Genomic DNA, 17127 nt, shown 5'->3' with positions numbered 1-17127 from the left:
TCAAACAGGATTCATTTCACCGTACTTCCCTGACCCTGTTTGAATTAGTGGGCAGTGAATTTACTAAGATTGTTTTTCATGCCACTTTTTCCATCTGCATGAAAGTGGGCCTGACTACACACCTGCCTGTCAGCCACAATCCCTCCCCACGGTGAGCCTGGCTGGCTGGGGGGTCAATGAGCCCTGTCGTATGCTCCTCTGCTGCCCCCCCTCCCCAGTGGACGCCCTGCCATGGAGCCTAGCACAGATGGGGAGGAGCAAGGAGGGCCGAACGTGGCTTCCTGCACTTCCCAAGACTGAGAGTAAAGCAATGAGGAAGGAGGGAGCCAGAGACAAAAATATCTAAAGCCAGCGCCATTTCCAACAAAGTGTTCTACGGGCATTCACTTTGTCTCCACCAACAGAGCAGAAAATCCTCTAGATCTGAAGTCTCATCTCTAAATATATTCTCTTCTCCTCTGTAATTTAGTCTTCTGCTCTATTAAGCAAGGTATATGATCTCTGGTTAAGGTGTTTTCCAATTTCCCGCTTTTGAATGATGGTTTAAAATTCTCAAAAATGTGTCCAAGAAAAATCAAAAGTGAATAAAGAAAACCCAGCCAGGAAAAATGAAATACGGTTTTTCTTCAGCTAGGATTTCCGAACGGCAGATTAGGGTGGGGTGGTTCGCTGTTGACGTTATTCTTTTCAGAGGTTTGAATTACTGGGCTGAACTTGGAGACCCACCATGCTGGAAGCAAGTCCTGTAAACACACAGGGCTCTCAGATCCCTGGGGCTGAGAATACCAGAGGGTTGAGCCCCGTCCTGCCTTGGGTCTTTGCACGTGCACAGCTCTGCTCAGAATGCAGTGATGCAAAACAACCTGTTAAGGCGGCTGTGGAGGCAATGACGAGCACATGGCTGTGTTCACTCGCTCAACAAGCACAGATTGAACACCCACTATGTGCCAGCTCTGCGTTCCAACAGCACCAAGACGATCACCGAAACCAGTTTTTTTACGAGCGGTAAATCACGGACGGTTTTTTAAAATGTCAGGAATATATGTTAGTATCCACTACTTTTAGGTCAATTGTAAGTCAGAAGTGGGGCCTCCCTGGTGGCTCAGAGGTAAAGAATCAGCCGGCCAATTCAGGAGATGCAGATTTGATCCCTGGGTTGGGAAAATCCCCTGGAGGAGAAAATGGCAACCCACTCCAATGTTCTTGCCCAGAGAATCTCATGGACAGAGGAGTCTGGCAGCCTACAGTCCTTGGGGGTCACAAAAGAGTCGGACACAACTGAGTCACTGAACAACAACACCTCGTGGATTTCCCAATACATCAGATGACCAGGACCCCAAATTATTGATTAACCAAAAATTATTTTCAGTGAGCCACCTGCCACATTGATGCCTAATTGTTCCATCCAATGTATTTTTTAACACAGCAGCTGCTTACATACTTTGACTTTTAGATCTTTATATCCAAAGTGTTAAAGACCTTATGAAAGACAGCTGTGTCTGTCTCTTCCATGTGTTTTCAGTGCAGTGTGCCATTCCTTGATTTAATAAGGACTTGCCATCTTTTGCAGGAGAGAAAGAGATGGAACCACGAGTATGTTTTCACACATGCCTCTGCCACGTGCCCATATGTGCTGCCCCCAGAAACTCTCAGACCTGCACACACAGGCACACTGAAACTCATCACGCCACCAAAGGGAAGATTTTGCCCCCTCATTCATATCTACACATCCCGGACAATTCAACTAGCATGTGGAGGGAAATCTGAGCCATCTTCACATTCATAAAATGCTGAGCTCTGAGAAATTCTCCAGCATCTGAATTATAAAACACATTTTCGTTTCACTCTGCAAGGTAACCTATCTGGACTCTTTCTGCAAATAGCAACTGAATTGAGGTGACTCCATTGCATTTTTTTATTAGTTCACGATTCACACAGAACTAATGGAAATTACAAAGCATGCACAGCCTATTTGCACACCACCTTGGAAAGTACTCAGGCGTCGGTAACGTGAAGCACTTTTTTTCCCTTGTTTTACCCTATCTTGCAAACCATCTGGAAAATTAACTGCATCTCTCTCCCTTCCACTCAACAATTCCTGGATCAAGACAAGTAAGACGGATTGAAAGACAAGAAGAACTTGACCACCTTGGAAGTTTGTTCAGTTGAGAGGTGGAAATAGTAACATTTTAAAAAATCCTTGACTCTACCGATACGCATGAGTCAGTGAGGATGTGAGACATTGCCCAGGTAACGACAATTTCTGATAACCTTGCTGAAACATGAACTGCGATCAACTTTTCGAATCACGTCTAGAGAAAGCTTTTGCTTGATTGATAACTTGGAGAATTGGTCACTCAAAAAATTGCTGCAATCTAGCAAATTGTACTGGACACAGTGAAGGTCATGGAAAAACTGTCACCGTCCTCATGAACCTGACTCTCTGCTGGGGAGATAGACATCACACACAGATAACTGGCTATAATTGGGAGAGGTTCCAGGGTGCTCAAGACCATGTGAACCTGCATGAATCTGAAGGGTGACCAGGCAGGTAATGAAGAAATGAAGCGAAGAATGACTTCAGTGAACCAAAGGGAGAAAGAAGCACGTGCCAGGTGGAGAGCCTGGTAGAGGCCCTGATAGCAGGCAGAGCTTGACTCTCTCAGGGACCAGAAAGGAGGCCAGAGGATTGTGCAGGTTGGAGATGATGTTGGAAAAAGCAGGAAGCAGGCCACTCAGGGCCTCCAGGCCTTCTGAGAGCTGGTGGATAGGCACTTTGCCCTCTGTGACCTTGATCAGCTGGCCAATGTCAGCAGTGGGCAGAAACTCAAGGAACAGGTGTCAGCAGTATACCAGTTGAGAGCTTTGGGTTTTTTAGAAAAAGCACCTTAGAAGTACTAAGTCGCTTCAGTTGTGTCCAACTCCTAGTGACCCCATGGACTACAGCCCACCAGGCCCCTCCATCCTTGGAATTTTCCAGGCAAGAGTACTGGAGTGGGGTGCCATTGCCTTCTCCAACCTTAGAAGTAAGACTTGCCATTAAGATTCAGTAGGTGTGCCGAGTTTATGCTGTCTCCAAATTCTGAAAAAGACAGGCAGAAATACTTAGTGTGATTCCTGTCTCTCCCCGGGTTGGGTTGGTTACTCCTATTTTCTCTGTGTTCTGTGTTTGTTGAGGTTTACGTGAAGATGTGATGCTATTTTTTTCAACCCCTGGAAAGTCAGCTGCTTTTGTCCTCTCGCAGTATGAATGGGACAGTCCTCCGAAGACACAGAATAAAAGACAGCAGTAACTAGAAGTGCGGTTCAACACAGAGAACGCTGGAATGGAAAATGCCAGCCTCCACCATCTTAAAGCCAAACAGCCAGATAAATATATATTTTTCAACTGAAGAGAAAATGAACAGTGTCTTGGAAGGTGATGTAACGTTCACCAATCCTGGGTGAGAAGAGGGGAGACGGGTCCCCCAAGGAAGAATCTCCTCTCTCCTCTTATTGTGCACCATAAAACATAATGGAGATTTCATCAACTTAGCAGCAAGTTGCAAACTAATAAAAGAGCCTTGTTACAAAGATAATAGGAAGACGAAGTCATAAATGACAGACCTGGGCTGAGTGTTGGTGTTCAGTCAGTTCAGTCGCTCAGTCATGTCCGACTCTTTGTGACCCCATGATTGCAGCACGCCAGGCCTCCCTATCCATCACCAACTTCCGGAGTTCACTCAGATTCACGTCCATCGAGTTGGTGATGCCATCCAGCCATCTTATCCTCTGTCGTCCCCTTCTCCTTCTGCCCCCAATCCCTCCCAGCATCAGGGTCTTTTCCAATGAGTCAGTTCTTTACATGAGGTGGCCAAAGTACTGGAGTTTCAGCTTTAGCATCATCCCTTCCAAAGAACATCCAGGACTGATCTCCTTTAGGATGGACTGGTTGGATCTCCTTGCAGGCCAAGGGACTCTCAAGAGTCTTCTCCAACACCACAGTTCAAAAGCATCAATTCTTCGGTGCTCAGCTTTCTTCACAGTCCAACTCTCACATCCATACATGACTACTGGAAAAACCATAGCCTTGACTAGATGGACCTTTGTTGGCAAAGTAATGTCTCTGCTTTTGAATATACTATCTAGGTTGGTCATAACTTTTCTTCCAAGGAGTAAGCGTCTTTTAATTTCATGGCTGCAATCACCATCTGCAGTGATTTTGGAGCACCCCAAAATAAAGTCTGATACTGTTTCCACTGTTTCCCCATCTATTTCCCCTGAAGTGATGGGACCGGATGCCATGATCTTAGTTTTCTGAATGTTGAGCTTTAAGCCAACTTTTTCACTCTCCTCTTTCACTTTCATCAAGAGGCTTTTTAGTTCCTCTTCACTTTCTGCCATAAGGGTGGTGTCATCTGCATATCTGAGGTTATTGGTATTTCTCCCGGCAATCTTGATTCCAGCTTGTGCTTCTTCCAGTCCAGCGTTTCTCATGATGTACTCTGCATATAAGTTAAATAAGCAGGGTGACAATACACAGCCTTGACGTACTCCTTTTCCTATTTGGAGCCAGTCTTTTGTTCCATGTCCAGTTCTAACTGTTGCTTCCTGACCTACATATAGTGCTGGTGTTAGGCACCACTTTCTCCAGCTCAACATGAATCCATGGGTCATCAATTCAGTTAATCGTGTGGATGACCACCAATTTGTCTTTCTTTCTCTGTTCTTTCTTCACGTTCCAGAGTATTTCTGTTCACAGGGAGTCCCTTGAAAAGGCAAGTAGGAAACCTACACAGCATCAGGTCTTGCAATATTGCTTTCTACACATGGTCTCTTTTCCCCCTCTACTTCCTTCAAAGTTGGCTGTGAGGTAAGGAACCTCCTCACCCCCACCAAGGCCTCGCTGCTCCAGGTGTGGTCCTTGGACGAGCAGCCTGAGCATCACTTGAAGTTAACTAGAAATGCAGTGTCTCTGGTGGTGCAATGGATAAGAATCCACCTGCTAGGCAGAGGACACAGGTTTCATCCCTGGTCTCGGAAGTTTCCACATGCCACAGAGCAACTAAGACCATGCACCGCAAGTACTAAGCTGGAGCTCTAGAGCCCATGTGCTGTAACAGCTGAAGCCCGTGCCCCCCTAGAACTCGCACTCCACAGCAAGAGGAACCACCGCAACGAGAAGCCCGCACACCGCAGCCAAGAGGAGCCCCCTGCTTGCTGCAGCTGGAGAAAAGTCCACGCAGCAATGAAGACCCAGGATGGCCAAAAAATTTTAAAAAATTTTTTATAAAGAAATGCAGAGTCTCAGGCCCCTGCCCAGACCTACCGAATCAGAATCTGTATCTTTAGTAAGACTTTGGGTGATCTGTGTTCATCTAAAGTTTCAGAAGCACCACCCTAGAACATCACGAGGCCCTTATCAAGGTTTCAGACTTTCTCAGTCCCTCTGTGGAAGGACTGGATTCAGGGCACCTGTGGCCCTTTTGACCTTGTACCTACAGATATGCACTTCAGCCTAATCCTTGGACAAGGATCACTGTGCTTTCAGACTTTTAAAGATTTGGAAACTGAAGTAGGAGGTTAAAGGGTTTCTACCCAAGCTCAGCTTGGTGCTCTGTGATGACCTAGAGGGGTGAGATAGGGGTGGGGAGGCCGAGGGAGGCTTGAGAGAGAGGGGATACATGTATACTTGACGCTGATTCACGTTGTTATAGAGCAGGAATTAACACAACACTTGTAAAGCAATTATCCTCCAAATTAAAAAATTTAAAAATCTGTGCAAAAAAGTATACACAGCTTGAGGTTTGTAAATATTTTTAATAAATTTTTTTATGGAATATTCCTTCATTGCAAATGAAATGTGAAATGTCACCAAGAAAATAAAGATAAATAAGCCAAGGAAATAAAAAGGGATTATATCTTATTTATCCATGAGGTGTTTTCTCAGGTGCTTAAAACCTTTCTAGTGGTACCACTCCAACCTCAGTGTTCCTTCTGATTGAAAGCAGGGAAGTGGGAGGTTCCCCCCACCCAGGACCCTGAGACACACGCTGTTTCTTTGCACAGTTACATAAACAGGGTGCAGTGTGGTCGTCTTTATGTTTCATTTCGATTCCTGCCCCATTGATTCAACGGTGGCTCAGGAAAATGAGAGTAAGCCAAATTCACGGTTCTGCCTTGCCACAGTCCAGTCGTTGCGACGGTGGGACAATGACCACATCAGGACTGTGCGCCTAATTAAACACTTAGTCAATAACCCATTCCCTCTGGACCCAGCCATTTGCTTTCTGCATTGTGGGAACGAGATAACTGGGCAGTGAATGTGGGTAATTCATGCAGGAAGAGCTCATTTTAGGTGAGGGCAGATTGATTGGAATTAGTTATTTCAGGCTTGGTGCTGGAGAAGGCGGAGAGAAAGTGCTGTTTTTCCTCGGGTGATTCCAATATTCCTTCACAAAGGTGAGGCAAGGACCACGTCCAGCTCGCCAGGGGCACACGAGCGTGGACTGTCTAGAACCAGCATCCTGACGCGCAGGTGTGTACCTGTGGGGGGGTGCTCAGAGATTCGGGGACAGACCGTCATTGCTATGCACGCAGCTCACGGCTGCAGGAGCCCTCTAATTGTTTTGCAGTGAGATGAGAACTCGGTTTTATCTGATGTCTCAGGACAGCTTGTTGACTGCACTGTCTGGCTATACAGCACATAATAGCACTGTTAGGGGAAATGTCAGCGAAGGCACTGAAGGGTGGAAGAACATGAAATCAAATTTCTCACATGACAATGGCTTGGATATTTGTTGGGATTTTGCTCCCACCGAATGGGACCTTAGATTCTTTTCAGGCTGATTCGATCAGACACCGCATAGTGTTTGTCCAGCGAACCCACCCTGCGGTTAACACATTTTAACAAGTCATCCTCCTCCTCCCAGAAAGACGACTGCAACGGGCGGACACGTTTCCAGTCTCTGCTCCGAGAAATCATTTTCATAACATCCCAAGCCTCCTAAGACATCATGTTGTATTCTTCCATCAGCCATCTGCTAGGGGAGACGCATCCATACGACATCTTCCTCCGCTGGCATAATTAAAAGAGATTCTCTGCGTTCGAAAGCTGGGTTACATTTACATTCAAAGTTATTTTGCTCTCTCTCTGCCCTTGCCCTCAAGGAATTGTGGGAATTCAACTTAACAGGCTTTTAATGGTTCTGTGATAACTGTGATTATAAACTGTGAATCGGATCGTGGGAGCATCGAAGTTCAGCTGCATCTCATGCAAAGACATCACCGCTGCTTTTGATCCTCGGTTGATATTTGGTTTCCAGTGTTCAGACACCACCATCTTTAAAAAAAAAAAATGAAATAAAAGGCACCTCATTTGCTTCACAATTGCTTTGTTAACAATTTTAAAGCCTTTAAGCATACATTTTCCTTTCGATATATTAGAAATATTTAGAAACACATCCTGTTGCTAAAAATTCAATTTCAAAGTCTACAATTGTATTTCCTGCTTCCTTTTAGAGGGAAGATGATGGGTTTATTTAAAACACATGCAACATGTTGGACACGTGCACACACATACACATGCACTCACACGTACTCACACGTTGCCTTCGACCTTTCACTGCCAAATATTTAGAAATAAATTTTTACTGCGTTCTCTGAACATCTAATTACTGCTTTGAGGCGAGTTAATGAAAATATACTTTTCTTTGAAACATGTTGGCTCTACTAAATGAGCCTCTCCTTGTGAGTCCACAGATGAATTGATGGTGAGCCTCCTTGAAAAAAAGAGGCTTTCTGATCATTGTTGCCAGATGTCTCAAGCAAGCCTGCCAAGCTGGGGCCAGAAACACAGCCTTAAAATAGTAGGCACGGAATTGCACCATCAGCCAATTAGGGCCCTTGGAGCAAATTAGCTCTCTTTTCCCATTGGCCAGAGCAGCTGCAACTTGTGCAGGGACAGCCTGAGGTCGGTCCAGCCAGCATCTCCTACTCTGGCCAGTTGTTGCTGGCATCCAAAAAGGCCACCAGGAACAGTCAGCCCCTAGGTTTAAAAAAACTGCCTTGCTGAAACCCCTCGGCTCAATTCCCAGGAAGATCCCCACGGTCATCTCTGGAGAGCAGGGCGTTGTCTAAGGTAGAATAATTCCAGCGGGTGGAATAAATAGTTCTCAGTGTCACAACCCTCCCAGAGTTGTCCTCTAGAGAGGAGGTCTCACTCTCAGGAAGGGAGCCGTTAGCTACAGGCCCTCCTTGAGGCGAAATCAATGAGACTGGTTCAGTGGGAAATCCACAAGAACGACAGCTGACTGCTTGAGCGGCAGACAGCACAGCGCTGTGCTCTCCACTTGGAGGTTGCCTTCACCATCGAGTTTAAAAGAAAGTCATAGGAAGCATCGAACCCTTAAAGACCATTTCATCTGCAAGGAACAAAGAACCACTGGAGCAGAAAGTCTCATCTACAAAGGTCAGCTCTTGGCAACACATGCCCCGCTGGGCAGCCAGGAGCATTTTAGACACTGTCCAATGACGCTGCCAGTATTGGCATCAGGACCAAGAATTAAGAAATTACTATTGGCAGCAAAGAGTAATTTGGTTGCAATAGCTCCCCCAAAGCCTTAAAAATATATGATCATACTTATGATCTAGTAATTTTACTTCTGAGAATTTACCCCCAAGAAAACACCCACACATTTGCACAAAGATGTGTCCCTAAGTATGCTCATTTCAGGATTTGCTAGAGAAAAAAAAAATTGAAACATAAAGTTGAACCCAATGCAGTCGTGAAAGACATAGAAGAATGATGCAGAAAAACATTTACACTGCATTGTACAGTCAAAAGGAGAGGTAAACACTTCTATAGGATGATCTTCTTTTGTAGAATCATATATACATACCCATGGAAAGAGGAAGGTTACACCAACATTTTAGGATTAATTGAATTTCCTACTTTTTTCACTGGCCTTTTCCAATTTCCAGAGTGGTGGTTTTAGTCATTAAGTTGTGTCCGACTCTTGCGACCCCTGGACTGTAGCCCTCCAGGCTCCTCTGTTCATGGAATTTTCCAGGACAGAATACTGGAGTGGGTTGCCATTTACTTCTCCAGGGGCTCTTCCCAACCCAGGGGTTGAAGTCGTGTCTCCTGCGTTGGCAGCTGAGTTCTTTACTGACTGAGCTACCATCAGGAGCATGTATTGCTATTGCGGTCAGAAACAAAATTGAAAGAATTATTCATTTATTATTTGTTTGAAGAAGATCGGCTCTGCTGGATCTTCGTTGCTGCATGGGTTTTTTCTCTAGGAGCCACGAGTGGGGGCTACCCTCTAGATGTGGGGTGCAGGCTTCTCACTGCCGTCCTTTCCCACTACAGAGCACAGGTTCCAGGGCTCGCGGGCTTCCGTAGTTGTGACTCCTGGGCTCCAGAGCGCAGGCTCAGTAATTGCGGCGCATGTACTTAGTTGCTCCGCAGCATATGGGATCTCCCCGGATCAGAGGTTGAACCCGTGTCCGCTGCATTGACAGGCAGATTCTTTACCACTGAGCCACCAGGGAAGCCCAAGGATTTTGAAAAAGGAGGTATAGCAAGACAAGTCATGCGTAAATCAATGTCTTGCAAGAGTTCAAGACCCAGACAAGGAGAAGGGCGTGTAAATGAAGCTATAAAGCATACGGAGTCAGCAATGTCTGCTGAGCGTGGAGAGTGCTAGACGGACTGTGTTCAAATCATGAATTTACATGTGTTCCAAGAAAGTGTTTTATAGGCTATCCACCACATTGTACTAGATACTGATGGTACCACCGTCGGTTATCAGTGGTTCATACTCCAGAGGGCCCACGGCCTGAAGGAGGAATATTTCCACATTGCCAAAGAAGCGTTGCGTTCCACCCCGGTGGCAGGCAAAGTCCCCCGCCCCCATCAGCTCCCATGGAATCCACTCTAATAAGCTTTGCATTATGGAACATACAATCATATAAAGCTTAAAATCTGCAGAGGCATGACATCTGGCCTTAACCCAGACTTTTAAGAGTCAGATCTTGAAATCAAACAAGGAGGAATAATGAAGTTCCAAGTTCCAGCCGTAGCCCTGCTGAGATCTTTAAGCAGGAAGGCTAGGATATGCTAAAATGTCTTCAATATCTTCCGAATACAATCTGAAATTTTCAGTGCTTCCAGCCTCAGGAATCAGACCCTAAAAATGTAGATGAGGTCGATGTGGGGTAGCCCTTCTCTCCACTATTGAAAAGTTTTTGCCATGACTTCTTTGATAGCCAGAGTTAATTTTTGTAGTAAATAGACCACCTGGTAGACTTCCGCCTGACAAGGGGCTCAAGGCAGGCCCCAAGGGCACTGGCCAAGTGAGTAAGATCGAGTCTTAGTTCTCAGGACCAGAGTTGATAAATTCCATACTTAGTTTATTCCTTTATTAATCACCCTATCAATATAATTAACATAAAATTACATATTTTTCTGTTAAAAAATAGGCAACTTCATTTTGTATCTTTGTTGACCATGTTTTCTGGATTTTAGTGCGGTCGGACTCTTTAGTCTGAAAAAATTGCCAACTTTATTCTAACCCAATCCAGTTGGAGTAAAACAGAGTTTTTAAAAAATTTTAAGTGTGTCTAGAAGTGCACCACTTCCATCGTGGTCCAGGGGTTAAGACTTCGATTCCAATGTAGGGGGTGCTGGTTTGATCCCTGGAAGGGAGCCAACGTTTCCACATATATGGCCAAAAAAACAAACTATGAGACAGAAGCAATGTTGTAACAAATTCAATAAAGACACTTTAAAAAAAGTAGTCCACATTTTAAAATATCTTTAAAAAGAAGTGTATCTAGAATTACCGGTTGTCTGGTCTCTAAGTCAAACTTTAAAGCAAAAGCCACTTGAATGCTAACACCTCAATATTTCCCTGTATTTCTCAATACTCTCAATATTTCTCTGCAGGACAAAAATCCCAACACTTAGAAATATACTGTTGTTCAGTCACTAGATCACGTCTGACTCTGCGACCTCATGGACTGTAGCCCACCAGGCTTCTCTGTCCTTGGGATTTCCCAGGCAAGAATACTGGAGTGGGTGGCCATTTCCTTCTCCAGGGGATCTTCCTGACCCAGGGATCAAACCCACATCTCCTGCACTGGGGGGTGGATTCCTTACCACTGAGCCACCAGGAAAGCCTGCCTGCCATGTAGTTAGGTGTAAATAAACGTTAGCTCTTTTGTGGCTATATCTTATAGGTCCCCTAAAGTGCATGAATTTTGTCAAGAGGCCCCTGGAACCTCAATGGTGATGAGGGCTGAAGGAGGAGGGGCCTAGGAAGTCAGAGGGACCAGAGCTAAGCTTAGCAGGACCAAGGCTAAGGACTGGCTCTGAGGCTCTGGAAGTCTGTCCAGACAGTAGGGGCTTTGAATGTAAAGGAGACTGTGGCAGAGGCAGGTGTTCTCCAGGCCAACCTGAAAAGCCCACCAGGAAGATATCCTAATTCCCAGGCTTCTCGGGGACTCCCCTAGGCCCTGACCTTGGATTCTGCTTCCGTCTCTTCCTCGGCTCAGACGTCAGATCGGCGGCTGTGTTGGCATCTGTTCTTCTCGTGACTTGGAGGTGGTGGGCCTGTGAGGGGGCTGAGGAGTACCGAGCAGGAGGGACACCGAGCACCTCTCCAGGAGCCTGGAAGCCTCAAAGGCAAGTACAGACTCTGTACAACTTTGCTAATGGAAAGCCTCACTTCAGTCTGAATTGAGGTCTTCAAGAAAAATCACCAGTGATGACAGGCTCTTCAATACAGGATCCAGCCACAGGCCAGAGATCAAGCTTCACTGAACCAGAGTGAGGGGAAAAAATGACAGTCAAACGTTTTCTTTTCCCACACACAGACTGTAATCAGCTCTCCACAATGTCATCCTGGAACTCCAAGGACGGTCCGGACCCCTCCTGGCTCTCCCCAGTAATGGACAGAGGCAATGGTGCAGATAATCCAGCCAAATGGTGGGTAATCCGAAAGCCATTTCCATTTGGCCTCGGGAGAACTTTCCATGCTCAGGCTGAGTGTGGGTGTATGCGAGGCTCTCTGCCAGACCTGGGATGCACGTGGGGTCTGGGTGCGTCCCAGGATGAGGCTGCACTCGGGGACGGCATCTCCCAGCAGCAGCAATGTAGAGCACAGGCGACGATGCGGGCCCTTCAGACGGGGTTCTGCACCTGCTCCTCTTCCCTGGTCCCTTCTCCATTCCTGTCTGACCTGTCCAGAAGACCGACCCCGCCAACGGTATCACCCGAGCTCTTTTGCCCTCTGGCTTCCTGGCAGGTTTGAGCAAGAGGACTCGGGAGAAGAGAAAGGAGAGAAAACCCGGGATGTCTCTTCCCCACTTCCTTCCTGCTCGGGCACAATTTCTCAGGCAACCTCTACTCCCCTCTACCTCCACCCAGCTTCTGATTTTCACTGTGCTCCAGGACACCACTCCATCCCATGGACCTTCAGTCCCCCGCTGGTGGTGATGAAGCCTTATCCTCTCACATGGGCTCTCAGCCTGCCCACACCTCCATAAGTGGTCTCATCATAAAGCATTGCTGCTAAATTGTCTTGAGCAAGCTCTGCTTCCCACTGAAGCCTGGCAGATAGAGGGTGGAACAGGATGGGGCTGAAGTTGGAGCTGGAGCTGGGGTCCTGGGGGGGCGGTTTAAACAGAGAGGCAACTCAATACCCACTCAGAGCACAGCTCCTCATTCGATCTGATGGAAGCCCACTGCTCCTTTCTGAGTAGAAGCCACTTGGCTCTGCCTAGCCTGCCTCCAGACCAGTGGCATCAGGTACAATCCACCTGGACAATCCTGTGTTGGAGGCCAACCCATGTCTTCCTTGTGGTCATCTAGCACAACCAACTTCCCTTGGAAATGGAGTAATCACATTTAAAAGAGGCAACTTACCCAACATCCTTGAATTTTCCTTCTCCTGAGCCCCTTGTCTAATCTTGTCCTCTTAAAACTGAGATCAGGATTGTATCAAGGACGTTTGGTTGATCACCCATTCCTTGACCATGACCCTGACCCTGTTTTCTAAAATCACGACCCATGTTCTTTCTCCTTAGTCTGCTTGACTTTCTGGCTTTCCTGTTGGTTGAAGTCACAGCTGCTCCAACTCTGCCTCTCTGACAATCCATTTGCTTGTTCTGCTGATGGACAATTCAGTTTCTGATAGTTCTAACATCTAGTTGTTTTGCAGAGTTTCTGGTCCCTGTGAAAGGACTACCATCCATTCATTTCCACACACTGGAGACTTGTTCCATTCTCTTCTCTGCTCCCCAGATCCAAGCCATCCCTGAGTCCTGGCATATCTCTCTAATTCATCCACCTCTCTCAATGTGTGCTTCCAACAACCTGATGTAACTGATGCTATTTCACAACTGAGTGACTTCCTCCTTCCAGGAATCCCAGCATATACCCTGCCCTTCCCACCAAGCCATCCTGCATCCTGTGGGCTTTGAAAACCTGAATCAGACCATGCCAACTCTTAAAATCCCTCAGAGGCCTCCATTATGCTGAGAACAAAGACAGCCCTTACTGGGCCCAAAGCCTCCTGTGGCCCCTGCCCTTGCCTCTGGCGGCATCTCTCACCCTCTTTCCCTCCCTTTCTGCATTCCATCCACAAGCCTTACTCTCTGTTCTCACCGGCCTTTGTGCAACTGCCCTTCCCCCCATCCACCTTGCCCCTTCATCTCCCTGACTCCTATTCATTCATCTTCAGATCTTAAACATCACGTTCTCTAGACCAAGTCAGTTAGCCCAGGAAAGTGTAGAAACCTGAACCTTCCTTCAAAGCTCCTGTTACAGCTGTTAATGGGTCATGGGTCAACATGTCTCCTCTAGACTATCAACTCCATAAACCCAGGAATCATCTCTCATCTTGCTCTGACCCCCACATACAGGTGCATGGCAGGTGCTCAATAGTCTTAAATAAACAGTAGGTTTTCTTAATTAAAAATATGCTACAGAGAAATTTCCGGGTCAACATGGCCAATTTACCACATGCTTCTATTTCTTCTCCTTCTGGAATCCCACCAATAAAGAAACTTTTCAAAGGTGCAGGCCCACAAGGACAAAGAGAACTAAAGGAGAGACAATAAGGAAAGAAAAGTTCAGCATATTTTTTGGAACATACAAAGCAGATGGGGAAGCAGTAGCCGAGGCAATGAGGAGCAGCAGCTACATCACAGATGCCAGTTAGAGTCGAACTAGGCGACACCCACAGAACTGGGAACCCCAAGACCTGGAGACACAAAAACTCTGGAAAGTAAGGGCAGGGAAAAACAGGGGCTGAAAGCAGAGAACTGGTTGAAAATATATAGATGGAAGGATTAAACCCTTGCCCCGTTCCCACCCTGTTTAGCCAAGCGACTACTCCCGTCTTCATTCTGACATCACCAGCAGGCAAGCAGAGGCTCATCCTTGACATGAGACATGAAGGTGAAGAAGCACAGGACTAACAATGCAGTGCAGTTGGAGGCTGATAATTCATAGTTAATCCAGAGAGATTAGGGATGCAGGGGTCCTGCACAGGGGTGCAGTTTCTGGCAGTTGCAAGTTGGCCAGAGCTCCCTGAATGATCTCAAGACACGGGCAGGGCCCCGACAGAGTCGATTACAGTGGACACTTGTGATGTGACTGGGTCAGCAAAAGAAGCAAGGCACCTATAAGTGATGATTTGAGACCACTGGGGAATTCAAATGCAGACTCTATATTGAATTTTATTTTATCAGAGTTGAATATCTTGCTGTGACAGTAGTGGTTTAGTCACTAAGTCATTTCCTGCTCTTGCAATCCCATGGACTGTAGCCATCCAGGCTCCTCTGTCCATGGGACTTACCAGGCAACAATACAGGAGTGGGTTGCCATTTCCTTCTCCAGGAGATCTTCCCAACCAGGGACTGAACCCAGGTCTCCTGCGTTGCAGGCAGATTCTTTACCCACTGAGTCACCAGGGAACTCTATGCAAATACAGATGAATGTTCTTGTTCTTAGAAGAACTGTGCTGAAGTATTTAGGATGGCAGCATTGTGATACCTATACCTTTCAAATATCCAACAAAGAAATTAAACTCATACAGCTATATATGTGAATATACACACAGAAAGATAGATAGAAATTTAGATGGAGGGATAGACTGACTGACCAGGAGAAAGAAAGACAAATTCAGAGGAAGTTGACGTGGCAAATTGTTAACAATAATGAGGCTAGGTGTGGAGTGCTCAGGTACTTTGTTCTGTTCTTCAGGGTTTTTCTATAGTGGTCTTGAAATTTTTCAAGATGAAACAAGAATCCAAGTAGCATAAATATTTATCAGCAGTGGCACTGAAGCAAAAACCAATAACAAGGGTGCCCTATATGATACTGGGCAATTTTTCAATCCAGCTTTCTATTCCCAGCCAAACTGTCTACCCAAATAGGGAGGGTAAAACAAATATATATTTTTTAAATTTATTTATTTTAATTGGAGGCTAATTACTTTACAATATTGTAGTGGGTTTTGCCATCCATTGACATGAGTCAGCCATGGGTGTACATGTGTCCCCCATCCTGATCCCCCCTCCCACCTCCCTCCCATCCCATCCCTCTGGGTCATCCCAATGCACCAGCCCTGAGCATCCTGTCTCATGCATCAAACCTGGACTGGTGATCTGTTTCACATATGATAATATACATGTTTCAATGCTATTCTCTCAGATCATCCCACCCTCGCCTTCTTCCACAGAGTCCAAAAGACTGTTCTATACATCTGTGTCTCTTTTGCTGTCTTGCATACAGGGTTATCGTTACCATCTTTCTAAATTCCATATATATGCGTTAGTATACTGTATTGGTGGAGAAGGAAATGGCACCCCACTCCAGTGTTCTTGCCTGGAGAATCCCAGGGACAGGGGAGCCTGGTAGGCTGCCGTCTATGGGGTTGCACAGAGTCGGACATGACTGAAGCGACTTATCAGCAGCAGCAGCAGCATACTGTATTGGTGTTTTTCTTTCTGACTTACTTCACTCTGTATAACAGGCTCCAGTTTCATCCACCTCATTAGAACTGATTCAAATGTGTTCTTTTTGATGGCTGAGTAATATTCTATTGTGTATATGTACCACAGCTTTCTTATCCATTTGTTTGCTGATTATTTTTAACACAAGCAAGAACTCAACAGTGTTATAGCTCATGTGCCCTTTCTCAGGAAACCACTGAAAAATGAGCTTCAGACAACACAGATGGGATGAGGGAAGCAAAAGAAGAAAGAAAGACAGCCACAGGATGCCGAGGTGCAGAGGAACACCCACTCTAGACTGGAGCAGGAGGATACTAGGCTTCAGCAGAAAGAAGAAAAACCAAACAAAAAGAACTGTGTCTGCCCCAGTGGAGCTTGTTATTGGTAAACGTGTAGCAGAGCATTAAAGATAATTCAGTGATGACAGTACATAGAAAACTGAGCTAATGCAAAGCTGATGTCACTGTTAACTCCAGAAAAAATAAAAGTGAGTATTCCAGAAAGTAAGCAAAGGACTAGAGCATATCTGGTTCAGCAGCTGACAACATCTGCAAAGTTACAATAGAGAAAGCACTGGTTTTTTTATTTAACCAAAACTGTGTGGGGTAGGGATAGGGAGTATGTAGAAAGAGAGGGAGTTGGTTATAATTAAGTCCCCACCTGTCTGATTTAACATATCTGGAAATTAAAAGATACTGTAAAAAACGGATAAATCAAGAAACAGCTGCCCCCAAGAATTGAGAGCAGAGGCTCTGATGGGTATTTGGATACCCGTGTTCATGGCGCATTTGCAATTGCCCAAAGGCAGAGAACAACCCAATGTCCACAAGAAGATAAATGGATAAATGAAATTTGGCATGGACACACAATGGAATATTATTCAGCCTTAAACAGGAAGACCATTCTGACACATGCTGTAACACAGATGAGCTTTGAAGAGTTTATGCTCAGTGACATGCTGACTACAAAAGGACAAATATAATTCTACCTATATGAGATACCTACAACAGGCAAATTCATTGAGACAGAAAAGAGAGATTACAAGGGGCTGGGGCAGGAGAGTGGAGAGCATTGCTTCAAGAGCACAGGGCTTCCCTCTGTGCTTTTTACCTTCCGTTTGAG

Source organism: Capra hircus, chromosome 26 (genome assembly GCF_001704415.2).
Source record: "Capra hircus breed San Clemente chromosome 26, ASM170441v1, whole genome shotgun sequence".
Classification (NCBI taxonomy): domain Eukaryota; kingdom Metazoa; phylum Chordata; class Mammalia; order Artiodactyla; family Bovidae; genus Capra; species Capra hircus.
This window is presented reverse-complemented; position numbering follows the sequence as displayed.